General features: G+C 40.1%; 1 pseudogene; it reads right to left on the bottom strand.

The window, feature by feature from the left end:
* Nucleotides 1-346: 346 nt before the first annotated feature.
* Nucleotides 347-15682, bottom strand: LOC123408214 (annotated as a pseudogene).
* Nucleotides 15683-16773: the final 1091 nt, after the last annotated feature.

The following is a 16773-nucleotide window of genomic DNA, read 5'->3' as shown; positions in this document are numbered from 1 at the left end:
TTACTCCAAGTGTGAGTTAGAATTAAAAAAATGGTACCACCAGACTAGTTATCGATCCCTTTATACAATGATCAGATCACAAATGAAGTAAGTTGATCAGAGTATGGATATGAAGAGAGTATGATTCATGGACTTTTTAGGAACATGAACTATTGACAATGTTTGACAAGTTCCTTAGCTCTACATGATTGTTGTAACTAATCCCCCTTGAGCTGTTGACACTTCAATGCTAATGCTTCTTCTCAGAAACAAATGATATGTACTAGTCTCATCTCTGGTGGGAAACAACAACCACTACTTACTGGGAAGAATTTCCATCAACAGTGAGTGGGGAATACAGATCTAGCTATGCAGCATTTTGGTTCGTGTCATTTTTTATTTCCTGGAAAACCTGCAGGTGGTTCTGCAACCTCCATCGTACTGTGTTCGCCGTGTTCCTAAGCCAGTGGTTGGTGGCCTTGGTGTGACTAGCACCCCCGAGAGTTTCCATTGTCAGCAAATGATACATGAGAGTGGAAAAGTGAACTCTGAGCTACACTGCTGCTCCATGGTGTTTGCTCGGTGGCTCGAGCTTTCTCATTGAGATTCTGGAGTCATTGCATCTCCATGAACCTGCTGATGTACTTTGTAGCCGCACATCCTCAACCAGTGTTTCCAGGCTGCTGCTTTCTTGAGAGGATAATGGTGTTCTGTCCCTCTGCTCACCTGCATGCTTGCTGCTCTCACCTTGCACAGTAGTGTTCTCAACCCACATTTTTCTTGCATATGATTTTTTATAGCATCTATGGTGCCCTTAGGGTTTGACAACCATTCATCTGAGCTAGGAGTCTAAACTTGACTTTTGTACTTATATTTGTTCTGTTCTTATTAACTAGCCGCTTTCTTAGTTTCTCAAGCAGACTCTGGTGTGCCAGCATCATTGAGAAGTCTAGAAAGATCTTGGTTCTCCTCTAGATATTGTCCATTCTTCTGTCCATCAGTAGCGCCCAAGATTTTTGGTTGTTTGCGCTTCAGTTCAGTTATCGGAGACACAAGCGTTTTGAGTTGCAGTCCTAATGCTTGTCTATATTTGCCGAAAGCGAAATTAGTGGTTCTTCATAATTCAGTTGATTTGAAGAAGTAGAGAGTATTTGTGGATGTAGATATTCAAGGTTCTTCACATTAGTATATCTGAGTTATGGGAGAAGGGAGTGTTTGTAAGTCAAGCTCCCTAAGCATGTAGCCCGGGTAACAGATCTCTTATGGTTTTCATCATTGCAGTTGTAAGGTATAGCTTGGAGGAGGTATTTAGCTTGAGCTACCTTTTCAATCTAAATCATGCAGATGGCTGAAATACACTCTTTATTATAATCAAGTACTATAGCAAGGGGTTGCCTGGAAATATTGCTTGAGGTTATGACAGAAATAAAATAATTCACTTCTACTTTTATCAACATTTTATCAGTGCTGAGAAGAGTCTTTTTTGCTCAAGAGTTGGCAAAAATATTGAGAAGAGTCATTACTTTCAGCTTCCTTGTTGCAGACTCAGAGAAATACAATGTCGGCAATAATATTTACTTAAGTCTCTCCCAGTTTGGTTCCTATATGTTGCTGAAATAATCAAAGGAAATAACACTTGCTGTCAAACTTGCAACTTACCTTTTTTCATTATCTGGATACATTTAAATTGCAACAAACATATGCAGTACTATGAGATTACGGGCTATTAGCAGACCTACTGATATTGTGGCATTCAGTTTATTAGTTATATGATTACACATGTCAGATTTACTATCAAAACATGAAACGTTTTTTCGTATCACTTTTAAGATTGTTTAATATAAAGTGACAAAACTTCTGCTATAACAAGTGGGTAACTTTTATAGAAACTATATTGTTACCTATGATATCATGATAATCTTTTGATCGAATATTTTTAATACGCATATGAGATTTTAACAACTTGATCTGGTTCCATTTTCTTGACAAATTTGTGCAAAATGTTTCCAGGTACTTAATCTATTGATGCACATGGACATGATGAGTCTCTAGCGTTTATGGACCAACCAACCTGTAATCATGGACCTTATTGTCTTGTAGACCATTTGGTGTTTCGAGTGTTTTGGAGCTTGCACTTTGTGCATGTAGATACAAACTTGTGTGTTCTGGACCATCTAAAGTCTCTCATAGTAACCAATAGTCCTTATCTTTTTGTGACTTGTGTGTTCTAGATGATTGTTAAGATGGTCAAAACTATGCTTCCTCTAGGTTAATTGGTTTGTCAACTTGTGTTCAATGTATGTGCATGTTTATAAAAATATTTTCATTGTGGTGTAATATGTTTTTATCTTGAACCTTCTTGTGGGTGTGAGGATAATAATTGAATATTTTTAGAGCTGGTAGTATAACCTGTGGCGCACCATGTGCTCTACTAATGGCACACGTGGGAGGCATACTAATGGCGCACCTGGGAGGCATACTAATGGCGCACCTGGGAGACATACTAATGGCGCACCTGGGAGGCATACTAATGGCGCACCATGAGCTATATTAATGGCGCATTGCCTGGTGCACCATTAGTATACCAGATACTAATGGCGCATTAGTAAAAAATTCTAATGGCGTGATGCTAGTGGCGCACCTATAGTGCGCCATTAGTAGCCAAAATAGGTGTGCCACTAGCAGGCCTTTTCCTAGTAGTGTTCTACTTTGCTTGATAATACTATTGTGACACTTGGTGTATTGCTAGATGTTCATATTACTAAAGCTAAAGAAAATGAAACTGAATTTGATAAAATTATGATTCTCCTGTTACTCATTGTAATCCTACTAGAACTAAATTCTTTGATGTACCTAAGGATATACTATGGATAAGGAGATTGCTATGGAAATACATGTTTGTCAAAATAGGGAGAATCTTCCTGATTTAATTGCTAAGCTTAAAGAAAAGGCTATGAACCAAATGATTGTTGGGGAACGTTGCATGGGAAACAAAAAAAATCCTGCGCGCACCCAAGATCTATCTATGGAGATCGACATCTACGAGAGGGGGAGTGCATCTACTTACCCTTATACACTGCTAAGGGAAGTGTATATAACGCGGTTGATGCAGTCGTACTCTTCACGATCCAATCGTGATTCGATCCGATCTAGCGCCGAACGGACGACACCTCCGCGTTCAACACACGTGCTGCTTGATGAAGTATTCGCCTCCTTAATCCACCAAGTGAGGGCGGAGAAGTAGATGGGACCTCAACCAGCATGATGGCATGGTGGAGATGGTGGTGGAGGAGGGCAGTAGGGCTTCGCCAAGCGACTCCAGAACTATGAACAAGGAAGAACGAGAGAAACGAGAGGGAGAGGGCTGCCTCAAGGGCGAGGACTTCTTGTGTTCATCCCTCCTATCCCCTCCACTATTTAAAGGAGGCAATGGGCAGGAGGTGAGGTTATCCCTAGCACCTCCACCAAGGGAAGGGGCGGCGACCAAGAGGGAGTAGTCCTCCCTCCCCAAGGCACCTCCTAGGTGCCTTCCCCTTTTGGGTTTCCTACCCCTTAGCCACATGGGCCCTTGGGGGCTGGCCCAACAAGGCTTGGACGCCCCCTTACACCCGATGCACGTCCTAGGGGCTGGAGGGACCCTTACGGACTCCTTTGGAACCTTCCGGAAGCTTCCCGATACAATACCGATAAAACCCAAGACATTATCGGTAGGCAAAATGTGACTTCCCATTTATAAATCTTTACACCCAGACCATTCTGGAGCTCCTCGTGATTTCCAAGATCTCATCCGGGACTCCGAACAACATTTGATAACCAATGTTCATATCCCAATACTACTCTAGCATCACTGAACGTTAAGCATGCGGACCCTACTTGTTCGAGAATCATGTAGATATGACAGAGACACCTCTCCGTTCAATAACAAATAGCGGGACGTGGATGCCCATATTGGTTCCTACATATTCCACGAAGATCTTTATCTGTCAAAGCATGTATGTAGTTCCCTTTGTCCAGCGGTATGCTACTTGTCCGTGATTCGATCGTCGGTATCTCCAAACCTAGTTCAATCTCGTTACTAGCAAGTCTCTTTTACTCGTTACATAATACAAGGTCCCGTGACTAACTCCTTACTCACATTACTTGCAAGCTTCTTATGATGTGGTATTACCGAGTGGGCCCAGAGATACGTCTCCGTCATACAGAGTGACAAATCCCAGTCTCAATCCATGCCGACCCAACAGACACCCTCGGAGATGCCTATAGAGCATCATTATAATCACCCAGTTACGTTGTGACGTTTGATACACATAAGGCATTCATCCGGTGTCAGGGAGTTGCATGATCTCATGGTCATAGGAATAGATACTTGACATGAAGAAAGTAGTATCAATAAACTAATACAATCAAATGCTATGCTTGCGGTTGGGTCTTGTCCATCACATCATTCTCCTAATGATGTGACCCCGTTATTAAATGACAACTCATGTCTATGGTTAGGAAACCTTAACTATCTTTTATTAATGAGCTAGTCTAGTAGATGCTCACTAGGGACACGGTGTTGTCTATGTATCCACACATGTATCCGAGTTACCAATCAATACAATTATAACATGGGTAATAAACAATTATCATGAACAAGGAAATATGATAATAACCAATTTATTATTGCCTCTAGGGCTTATTTCCAATAGTCTCCCACTTGCACTAGAGTCAATAATTTAGTTCACATCACCATGTGATAAACACCCAATGAGGTCTCGGGTTTGATCATGTTTTGCTTGTGAGAGAGGTTTTAGTAAACGGGTCTGCAACATTAAAATCCGTGTTTACTTTGCAAATCTCTATGTCATATAGTAGATGCTGCTATTATGCCACACTTGGAGGTATTCCAAATGTTTGTTCCACTATACGTATCCGGATTGCTACTTAGAGTCATCCATATGGGTGTCAAAGCTTGCATCAACGTAACCCTTTACGATGAACTCTTTATCACCTCCATAATCGAGAAACATTTCCTTAGTCCTCCAGTTACTAAGGATAATTTTGACTGCTGTCCAGCGATCCAATCCTCGATCATTCTTGTACCCCCTTGCGAGACACGTGGCAAGGCACACATCAGGTGTGGTACACATCATGTCATATCGTATAGAGCCTATGGCTAAGGCATAGGAGACGACCTTCGTCCTTTCTCTTTCTTCAACCGTTTTCGAGCTTTGAGTCTTACTCAACTTTACACTAAGAACTCCTTCTTTGAATGATCCATTTTGGACTCTTTCAAAATCTTGGCAAGGTATGTACTCATTGAAAGTCTTATTAGGCGTCTTGATCTATCTCTATAGATCTTGATTCCCAATAATTAAGTACCTTTATCCAGGTATCCCTTTGAAAAACTCCTTTGAAACAACCCTTTATGCTTTCTAGAAATTCTACATTATTTCTGATCAAAAATATGTCATTCACATATACTCATCAGAAATTCTATAGTGCTCCCACTCAATTTCTTGTAAATACAAGTTTCTCAGAAGCTTTGTATAAACCCAAAAGCTTTGATCATCTCATCAAAGTGTATATTCCAACTCCGAGATGCTTGCTCCAGTCCATAGAAGGATCATTGGAACTTGCATACCTGTTAGCATCCGTAGGTTCGACAAAACCTTCCGGTTGTATCACATACAACCTTTCCTTATGGACACCATTAAGGAAGCTCTGTTTTGACATCCATTTGCCAGATTTCATAATTGAAAATGCAACAACTGCTAACATGATCCCAACAGACTTTTAGCATCGCTACAAGTGAGAAAGTCTCATCATAGTAAACTCCTTGAACTTGTCGGAAACTTCTTTGAGACAATTCGATCTTTATAAATGGTGACATTCACCATCAGCGTGTGTCTAAACGGCCTATCGTTCATCGGGCAAGTCTACCAAACTCCATACTTGGTTTTATACATGGATCCTATCTCGGATTTCATGGCTCCTAGCCGTTTATTGGAATCCGGTCCGACCATCACTTCTTGATAGCTCATAGGTTCATTATTGTCTAACAACATGACCTCCAAGAAAGGATTGTCGTACCACTCAAGGGAAGCACGATTCCTTATCAACCCACAAGTCTCAGTTGTAACCTGATTTGAAGTTTCATGATCATCATCATTAGCTTCCTCTTCATTTGGTGTAGACATCGCAGAATCATATTTCTGCGTTGTGCTGCCATCCAACTGAAGTGACGGTTTAATAGCCTCATCAAGTTCTACCTTCCTCCCACTCAATTCTTTCGAGAAAACTCTTTCTCGAGAAAGGACCCGTTTTTAGCAACAAACACTTTGCCCTTGGATCTGAGATAGAAGGTATACCCAATTGTTTCCTTAGGGTACCCTATGAGGAAACATTTGTCCATTTTGGGTTCGAGCTTATCAGGTTGAAATTTTTCACATAAGCGTCGCAACCCCAAACTTTAAGAAACGACAGCTTAGGTTTCTTGCCATACCGTAATCATATGGTGTCGTCTCTACAGACTTTCATGGTGCCCTATATAAAGTGAATGTGGCTATCACTAATGCATAACCCCCAAAACGAATGTGGCGAATCGATAAGAGACATCATAGTACGCATCATATCCAATAGAGCATGACTATGATGTTCGGACACACCGTTACACTATGATGTTCCACGTGGAGTGGGTTGTGAAACAATTTCCACGTTGTCTTAAGTTGCATACCTGATGTCTACGCACGCTTCTATTCTTGTAGATTATGTTGGGCCTCCAAGCGCACAGGTTTGTAGGACAACAACAATTTCCCTCAAATGGATGACCTAAGGTTTATCGAACTCAGGAAAGTAGAGGTTGAAGATGGTATCTCTCAAGCAACCCTACAATTAAGATACAAGAAGTCTCTTGTGTCCCCAACACACCTAATACATTTGTCAGTTGTATAAGTGCACTAGTTCGGCGAAGAGATGTTAAAAGGAAAGTGATATGGATGGTAAAACAAGGTATTGTAAATCTGAAATAAAAATGGCAGCAAGCAAACATGAAACAAAACCGAAAGTAATAAACGGTTTTCAATGGTGGAAAACAAGGCCTAGGCTTCATACTTTCACTAGTGGCAACTCCCAACAACATTAACATAGTCTAATCACATGATATTTCCACTAAAACATGCAATGGAGACATACTCGGAGGTCATTCCATTGTGATCAAGAGAGGACGAGAATTATGTAGGGCTACAAAAGCACACCTCAAAGTTCATAGTTCTCATCTATGGATTTCCCAATGTCACCGCGGCCATCCAAAGAGAGTACTACAATCACCACAACGTATCTCAAGGATAGTAAAATACAAGCACCAAGAGACTCTCAATATTCAATCAATTCACAAAAGAGGAAATCACTCATGAAAATATTCTTCTAATCAATGTCCAATAGACCGCTGTCACCATGGTCTCGGGGATTATACCAGATAAGATCAAGTGAGTACATCAATCCAATACATAGAAGAAGGGGAAACATCATGGGATCACCCTATATTAACATAGCCCATGATCACAATCAAGATCACATTATGAGAGAGAGAATTAACAACATAGCTAATGTAGAAGACCTCAGCCTCGAGGAGGAATTACTCCTACTTCATGAAGGGAGGAAGCAACGTCGATGGAGATGAATTCGGGGGCACTTCCCCGTCCTGGCAGGGTGCCAGCCCAGGAATTCTAGTCCCCCGAAACTTGTTGGCGATGGCGGCGGAGATCAGAATTTCTTATGGAGAAAAGGGTTTCAGAATCAGGGTTTCCTCCACGGGGGTAAAAATAGGAGCCAAGGTAGGGCACCAGAGGGGGTGGGCCCCACCCAGGCGGCCTCCTCGCGCGACCAGGGGGCAGGCCACGCCACCAGGACGCCTAGAGGCCTGGTGGCCCCCCTCTGGCCCTCCTTCGACCATCTGGAGTCTTCTGGAACGCTGATTTTTTATATATTTTTTGTGGAATTTTTCGGGCACTGTAAATATGGGTATAAACATGCAATTCACAGACATCAACAGACAGAAACTTGCACTGGGTGCACTGAGTTAGTAGGTTAGTCCAAATATGTTGAAAAATGTATGAAAGTGTACAAAACACATAGCAACATCACCCAAAACTTGCATGGAGCAAGCAGAAATTATATAACTTCAAAGTAAAGCAATTAATATATGCAATTCAAGTCAAGACAATAACAAGCAAGGGTCTATATCCAGTATTGAAACTAGCAAAGTAAGAACATAAAGGTGCAAGAGCTCTCGCTGTCCGTGACTTGAATATCTCCAAATGGTCTTTGCGTGCAAGAAGTGGGAGATGGGTTTAGAGCATAAAAATATTATATAGTTTAATTGACAACTCAATCTACTAAAGCTTCACACTTGGTCTCCTTCGTAATCTTATTTTGACTCATCCCCAGACCACTAGTCAGGGACAAGTCAAAATGATCCTCTCTCTTTCGACTTTGAGCACTCATGCAATGGATGAGCGCAAGAAAGATATGTTGGCACTTAGGATGGCAAAGATAATAATGATGGGGAAGGAAGACAAAAAAGGTGTGAAAGGCTCACATCAATGAGGATAATCATAGGCGAGAGAAAGCCAAATGATAGATATGATTCGAGGAGTAGGGATTGCCATGCAACGGATGCACATATGAGCTAAGGTAAGCTCTCCACTGGAACTAGTGGGGGTGCATCCAACTTACTTGCTCATGAATACCTAGAGCTCATTTGAGGAGGCTCATCATTGGAATATACAAGCCAAGTTCTATAGTGTAAGGGTCTCCACATAGTTATGCATGATTGATAATCTCTGTGGAGTACAAATATAACAATGGAGTACGAGTGTGGATCTTTCAAAAGGAATAGTAGTGTTGCCCCCTTCTCTCTTTTTTCACTTTTTTTCTTTCCTTTTTTTGTGGCCTCTTTGGCTCTTTCTATTTATCTCTCATTTGTCCTTTTTGGGATCTTTTCATGTGTCCTCTTTTGGGATCTTTTAATTTGTCCTCTTTGGGATCTTTTCCTCACTTAAGGGCAACACTCTATATTTTACAAGAATAAAAAGAATATCTTCATACTTTATAAGAAGTACTCAATATAAAGATAAATGAAAACTATCATGATGTATGCAAATGTATGCCTCTGCCAGTGTAGCAGGATATGCAATCTATACCTATACTAATTAGAGACTCTCCAAAAATTACCACGTTAATTAGAATTTAAGAGCCGTTCATCTATGTGGGACCGAATTATTACGGTCTAGATTAACCCTTATAATTTTTCCGCTGACATTTGCTCACTTGGGCTAGAAAACTAAGCCCACAGAACTTTCACCGTTAGAATATGCAAAAACTGCAGATTTGGTGGGTCCACATTAGCCTCCACGTTTAATCCTGGAAAGTTAAAATTATACGGTAGCTACAGATTCAATCCTTTTTTCTTTGAATGTCTTTGATCTTTTCAATCTAATCTAATCATATACTAATTAGAGACTCTCCAAAAATTACCACGTTAATTAGAATTTAAGAGCCATTCATCTATGTGGGACCGAATTATTACGGTCTAGATTAACCCTTATAATTTTTCCGCTGACATTTCTCAGTTGGGCTAGAAAACTAAGCCCACAGACCTTTCCCCGTTAGAAGATGCAAAAACCGCAGATTTGGTGGGTCCACATTAGCCTCCATGTTTAATCCTGGAAAGTTAAAATTATACGTAGCTACAGATTGAATCCTTTTTTATTTGAATGTCTTACCCCCTCCATTCCCTTATACAAACCACTATGAAAAGTATATTTTGCATCTATACAAGGCCACAAACAGTAACCGAGGTAAAAATTAGTGATGTTTTCTTGTACTAGCAACTTGTTTAATGCTCGCATGCATGTAAGCATAATGACACTTAGCTACTTTCTTCTTATTTTCTTCCTTGCATGCATGCAGCGTATTAATGATTCCAGTTAATGAGAAGAAAAGTTGTCTTGTAAAGTAGTCATTAAATTTTACCTTGGTACCCGTAATCTGAGTTTGTGGCCTTGTATAAGGGAATGGAGGGAGTAGATCTTTTCAATCTAATCATACTACCTTAATCCCATAGCAATCCACGTTGCCCCTTCTCTCCCGTTTCCTTCCAGGAAACGCCACCTCCTTCGTCTATCCCGTTTTTGCTGCTCCGCTGCATCTCCTCGGGACGCCTCCTCCTTCCTCTATCATGTTTTTTGCTGCTCCGCCGCATCTCCTCCCTTGGCGAATGTTTGACTTTGACCATGATGGCTAGGTTCTTCTACAAAGCGTTGGCAATGCTCCTCATCAAGGTGCTCACCCCCTCCATCTATCATCCAGCTGATTTTTTATGCAGGATTTCCCCGTATAATACTCTAGGTCTGATCACTTTGCCAATGACGTTCTCTCATGGCAGGTCTCGCCATTGTTCTATTATTTTGTATGTATCTCCTTTGTATCCGAGGATTCAATCTCGGCAATGGCTCAGCGCTCCCAGCTAGCTTTTGTTTCAAACCTAGGTATTTGATTACAATTGCTTTGTCTCTAAATATGATAATTATTTTAATTTTATTGTATAGTTATAATTTATCAATTATTAACTGACTACGATCCAATCTTTCAGCATTGATCCTGAGTGCTGTCTACAATTTTTTTGTGTGTTGACGGCTATGCGCTTAAAATTGTTTATACCAACCCTGTTGTTGCTTAGTAATCACCAAAATTGGCTTGAAAGTCTTCATTGGTCAATTTGACAGCTATTTGGGATTATCTCTATGAACTTTGTTGCTACTATGGGCACTCAATACACACCGAACATGAATTAAAAATATCTGTTGATTAATCCACGGGTGATTATAACTTACAAGTTCGACAGATATGAAGATTAATCAAAGTATGCTTCTACTCTTCTTTCTCATGGCGCACTGAGTGAGCTGATGCGGTGTTGGAATGGTGAGATGTGATCATGGGTTTCAGGATCAAAGATGGTAGTCAGAATTAGCTGAAGATGTGTTCCTGCAACTGCATGCATACCTAATTAGCTTAAGAACCATTACAAGTAATTAACTATTTATACTTATTTTTTCACCATATAATGTGCTACCATGGTCATGTTTACTCAATTCAAAATGCATGTTTTGGAGTTTACATGTGGGCTAACAGACCGTGTAAAACTGTGTGAAGCTACCCACTTAAGCAACACAATGGGTTTTTTAGAGTCCCCATGCTCTCTACTATTTTTTTCTTAATTTGTTATTGGACGCAGACTCATGTTTATGAAGTTTTGCGCCTAAAATAATCATTTACAGAATATGAGTATTATACAAAGATAGCATAAAATTATGCGCATCAGATGTGCGATAAGATTTCCAAGGTCGTCAACAAGAGTTTTGTTTATACTGTTGCAGGTGCTTACTGCATAATATGTACGATATTGTTAAAGGTATTATTTTTGTGTTAACTGTGCATGTATGATCTATTTCTGCAGTCTCCTTTGGGTTATTAGAACGGTAAGCTTTGTAGGGTCATTGACAAGAGTGACTTTACATGCAGGCTTACATACCAAGTAAAACTAGGTGCTACCTTCTTGAAGCAAACACAGGGGGTTGTTTTCTTACATTCATAGTTTCAGTTGGATTCCACAATATATTTACATCCTGAAAGTTGGTAATGTGATCTCTATATTTTTACACATGTGCTCTCTCTACTAATTCTTCTTAATTTGTTATTTCATGGAGCCTTAAAGTTTCCAAAGATTCGAGTTCAAAATAATTGTTTTACAGATGGGAGTATTGGGTACAAATGGTACATGATATGGGTGAGAACGTGGTAATATTTCCAAGGTCATCTATGAGAGTGTCATTTATACAACTAAAAGTGTTCAACTCTGTACCATATTATTAAAGGTATTATTGTTGTGTTTTCTATTTTGGCAGGCTCCTATGGGCGTTTCGAATTGAAATTAAGCTATCCCGTGTCATCGACAATAGCGAGATTTATATTATTTCAATTATTTAATTATGTAAGATAACGTTATATTCTTCGAAGTCTTATTTATTTGTCTATTTTTTTAGGCTTGCTCATAGGTTTCTTCTTCATTGGGGAGTTGCGCTTTGAGTATTAATATTCATCTTCGTAGTCAAGTTTGAGGTCTTTTTTGAGCTGAAGCCATCTTCGAGTTATTTCCTAGAAATGTTTTATCCAAATTGCATGTTTTCAATTTCACTGCACACTTGCATAACTCTTAAAAGAAAGTGGTCCAACGAAATTCCGGGTCCACTCATGGAATTCCTTGTGTTGTTCACATTCCAGTGTGATGGGACCATATTTTGATGTCTTGAGTGTTAGTTAAGAGTTCTCAGATTCTTAGTCATTAACATGGCTGATTGAACTTACTCCCTCATGATTGGTGACACTCCAATTCTTCTTTGTCATTATATGAGCTCTGATGTTCCATAGTTGTCCCCTGCAAATAATCGTATTAGAGAGGGTCCGTGTTCTTTTTATTTCTAGGAACCCGTTTATCCTATGTTTGCAATTTTAGTTAGGTCACCAGTATGATGGAATTCAAGTATTTCACATAGATAGGGATACATGCTTCGGTTTAGAAGAATGGTAGGTTCTAAACTTGAGCGTGATTTATTCTACTATGTGTGCAACTGTGTAATATATTCTTCGAACTAGAATTATTATGTATTCTTTCTATCTTTGTAGTCCTACTGTTATTATTATTTTTGTCATGGAGTTTGCTCATGACTAAGTTGACAATAGGTAAATCCTCTCAAACAACATATAGTATAAATATGCAGGTTAGTTCAGTTTGTGGTTGCTAAATTACATCTTTGTCTTACCACTCAAGATGACATTTGTATCTATGGAACTATTTAAAGGCTTGATTTTACATGAACATTCTTATTTTGGTTAAGATTTATTTCATAACTTCAGTTCACATATTATATGTAACACTATATGATTAGATACGAAGAAAATCATAGTAATTACAATGCTTCTCTAAATAATTGTCGTACCTAAGCAGACATGCATGTTCTACATTAGCACATGGTCCTTATTTGTTAACCCAGACTGTGCAAAGTTATAATGAGTTCCCTTTATAATATACAAGCGCATACGGTTCTAAATGAGGACTTCGATCAGTGACCCATTGTTGAATAAAGAAAAAATGATACGTGGAGATAAAAATAGGGAAAAGATATGAACATCTGTCTCCACACGGGTTCTATCTAATGGACATGTCAAGTTATATGTCGATGTGTGTATGTTATTTATCCTTATAAAAAAGAATTTTTTGCGTTATTTCCATGGGCTATGACCCTATACCAATTGGTAGAGTTGCCCACTGTGTACCATCTATTGTGTAGATCGATCATGTGGAAGTGGGTAGTTCTTACATAGTATCTTTGATATATTTTTATTGTCCAATCAATAAACATCATTAAAAATTCTATGTTATTCAATTTTTAAAATCTAGCCCGCGCGAATACATGGGTTGACGACTAGTGATACTAGCGCATCATGTAGCAATGATAAGGGAAAAGCCCAACTAGCATGCGGCTCCTCGATCAAGCAAAAGCATGTATGACATGAAGATCAAGTCATGAGATGGTGGATGTTGCATGGCAATGTATCTTGGAAAGGCTATGGAAATGCCTTAATAGGTAGGTACGATGTCTGTTTTGAGGAAGGATATAATGAGGGTTATGATGATAGAGCGTATCATGGCAAGAGTTTGGATGCATTGGCGAAGTTTGCACCAACTCTCAAGATGAGAAAGGGTAATGCACGGTACCGAAGAGGCTAGCAAAATATGGATGGTGGAAGTGCCAACAATCGAATACTCGCATTATTACGAAGAACTCATGCACTTATTATCGGTAACTCTCTATCTAGTCAGGAGATTCACAAAGAGACAAGTACCCCGAGGATGAGTGTTTGGGGGTTTGGTTATCCTTGCGCATCCTCGATCCATGATAGCGTGAGGATACTCTATATATTGCAACCCCTCCAAAGGTTAGAGATCCATCTAGTAGCTAGAGTTCTCAACTAATTTTTTAGTTTTTCAAATTATACACGGATTTACCAAAATAAAACACCTATCACTAATAGGCTCAAGCTCTTGACGCCAATAGTCCAAACATTACTCAAATCGATCCCTCAAAACTATTGCAAGTTACTACTATACTTAAATAGCAACCTCAGTTACCTTCTCATGAAAGACACACAACTAAGTGCAACAAGCCAATTCTCTAAACAATATTAGCATGAAAACTCAAGAGAGTTCCAAAAGCAACCTAAATAAAAGCTCTTAAAAATATAAAGCATGAAAACTAAGAGCTAAGCATGATAACAACCATGAAAAGATAAAGAACACACAAAAAAGATAAGCATGAAAACCTATGTTGTGTACTAGGGTGTAGTGGACCTTGTTTATCTCCCAAACAAATAAGGCTAGGTTCCAACTTGTTATGAACAGAAAGCAAAACTAAAACAAACTAAAAAGTAAAGAGCAGGGCACTCCAAGCATAGCACATAACATATGGAGTGACAAAAATATAGCATGGAGAAGGACGAACTGATGATTGTTGATGGAGAAGGGGATGCACGGGGGCATTCCCAAGCTTAGATGCTTGAGTCTTCTTGAATATTTCTTGGGGGTTCATGGGGGCATCCCCAAGCTTGAGCGCTTGACACTCCTGGATCTTCTTTTATCATCTTCCATCGCATACTTGAAAACTCCCTTCATACGAGACTCATCATAAGCTGATTAGAGTGGTTAGTGCCCATAATAAAATAATTTATTATCTACTGGAAAAAAATATTTTAAGGAAGAGATACTGTTTCTCAATATTGCCAAAAGGTTTTTGCAAAGACAAAGCAAGCTTAAGATTTGCAAAACAATGAAAACGCAAAACATGGCAGAATCTGGGAAAACCAGAATACCACGTAGTAAATAATTGTTTCGGGGCACTTCTGCAACTCAAATACAAAAACTCAGAACATACGCCAGAAAGTCAATTATATAGAGCATACTGCCAAAAACATTCAGGTCAAAAAGATGATCTGGTGATTTTTGGTGAATGTTTCCGTCAAGAAGACATAATCTGTTTCTGGACAACATGTCACAACTTTTGAACTTTCTTGCAATCGGAGTCTAAAACATGGCACAAAGCTTAAAAATAAGGGATTTTTATTTTTGTGCCCCTCGTTCGTTAGTTCTACTCATTCATCCCCATGCTCTTAACTTTTTCTCACTTTTCCCCACTCCCTTGCTCGAAACCCTCAGAACAGGTTACAACGGACGTTGCCATCGGGTCAACTCCTTTGACCTTAACTCTCACGAGTGGGGCCGCGTAGGGCCGAGTCCACCTTTGACCGTTTACCCGTATAGTGGTTTCGTATGCTGACCGTACAGTGGTATTCATATACGTGGGCGCATGCAACTCACCGCGGTCGTGGGGTAGCACGTGTCCATGGGACATGCCCGAAACGTCCCATCGTATAAAGACGGGGAACCACCTCCCAGCGCATCGCCCCTACCATTTCCCCCAAATCCCCTCCCTGCGGCATCATCTTCCTCTCCTCCACCGACATCATCTCTCTCTCCTCCATTGCCTCCACCGCGCCGTCTCGCTGTCCCCCACCGCATCCTCTTCCTCGCCTTCATCGCCTCCATCTATCCGATGGCGGAAGCTCATGGCGATGCCGGCGCAGCGGCCCGAGATGTAGTGGAGTTGCAGGGCATGGTGACCGCGGATGAAGTGAAGGATGTTGGTGGCGTCCACGGCGGTGCGGGGAAACTCGCAACCACTGTGGATGTGGAGAAGTAGGTGGCGGTCTCCGCCTCAGTGCTGCCGGAGCAGAAGGTGACGGCGTCGAGCGGCACTGTCCATCCCGATACCCCTGATGCGCAACCTGGCGAGGAGCAGGAGGTATTTGCACTTGCTTGTTAGTTGCAATATTTAGGATATTAGCCTGTAGAGTTAGTTGCATTGGTTAGATTGTGATTCATACGGTAGTACAGATGGTTAAAGTAGTTGGTTTGATGGAGGGGCCTGGGTTTTCTATATGGGAGGATGGGGGTTTTTTTGTTGGAAAATGCTAGATAGACCTGTATGAGAGATAGGGATCTGTGTGCTTCAATGCTACACATATGTATGTTTATTAGATTTGATTTTAATGCTACATAAATTGGGTTTTTTAATGCTACAGACATGTATGCTTATTAGATTGGGTCCCTATTAGATTTGTTTTTGAATGCTACGCAGATTGGGGTTTCGAATATCATATGCCCAAATGGAATCCATTGATTAAGAAGTTATTTGATTCATTAGTATATAAATTTATCCACAATATGTAGTTATATTAGCTCTGTTGTTCAATGTGTGTGCATGACAGTGGAAAATGCAAATATAATCATAGTATATTAGCCCTATGATCAATGTGTCATGTGTGCATCTCTAAATTTTCAATTGGCTTATGTATTTACTAGTGATGGATGTAATTGTATATTCAGGAGGATGATGGTGGGGGAAAAAGAGGAAGCTAGCCTATACTGGGTTCGACCCGTATGATCCAGAGTATAGTGACGACGAAGAATATGAGGTAAGCCTACTTGAAATTTAGATTGTTCATTTAGTTCCTTCGACATGGTGTATATGAATCTATAATGTATTAATGCAATTCATTCATGTGTGCAGTATGATTCTAGAGAAGATGTGTACAAGGGCAACTTCGCGTCCTTCACAGCGAAGGAGGTGGAGAAGA

Source organism: Hordeum vulgare, chromosome 7H (genome assembly GCF_904849725.1).
Source record: "Hordeum vulgare subsp. vulgare chromosome 7H, MorexV3_pseudomolecules_assembly, whole genome shotgun sequence".
Taxonomy (NCBI): domain Eukaryota; kingdom Viridiplantae; phylum Streptophyta; class Magnoliopsida; order Poales; family Poaceae; genus Hordeum; species Hordeum vulgare.
This window is presented reverse-complemented; position numbering and strand designations above follow the sequence as displayed.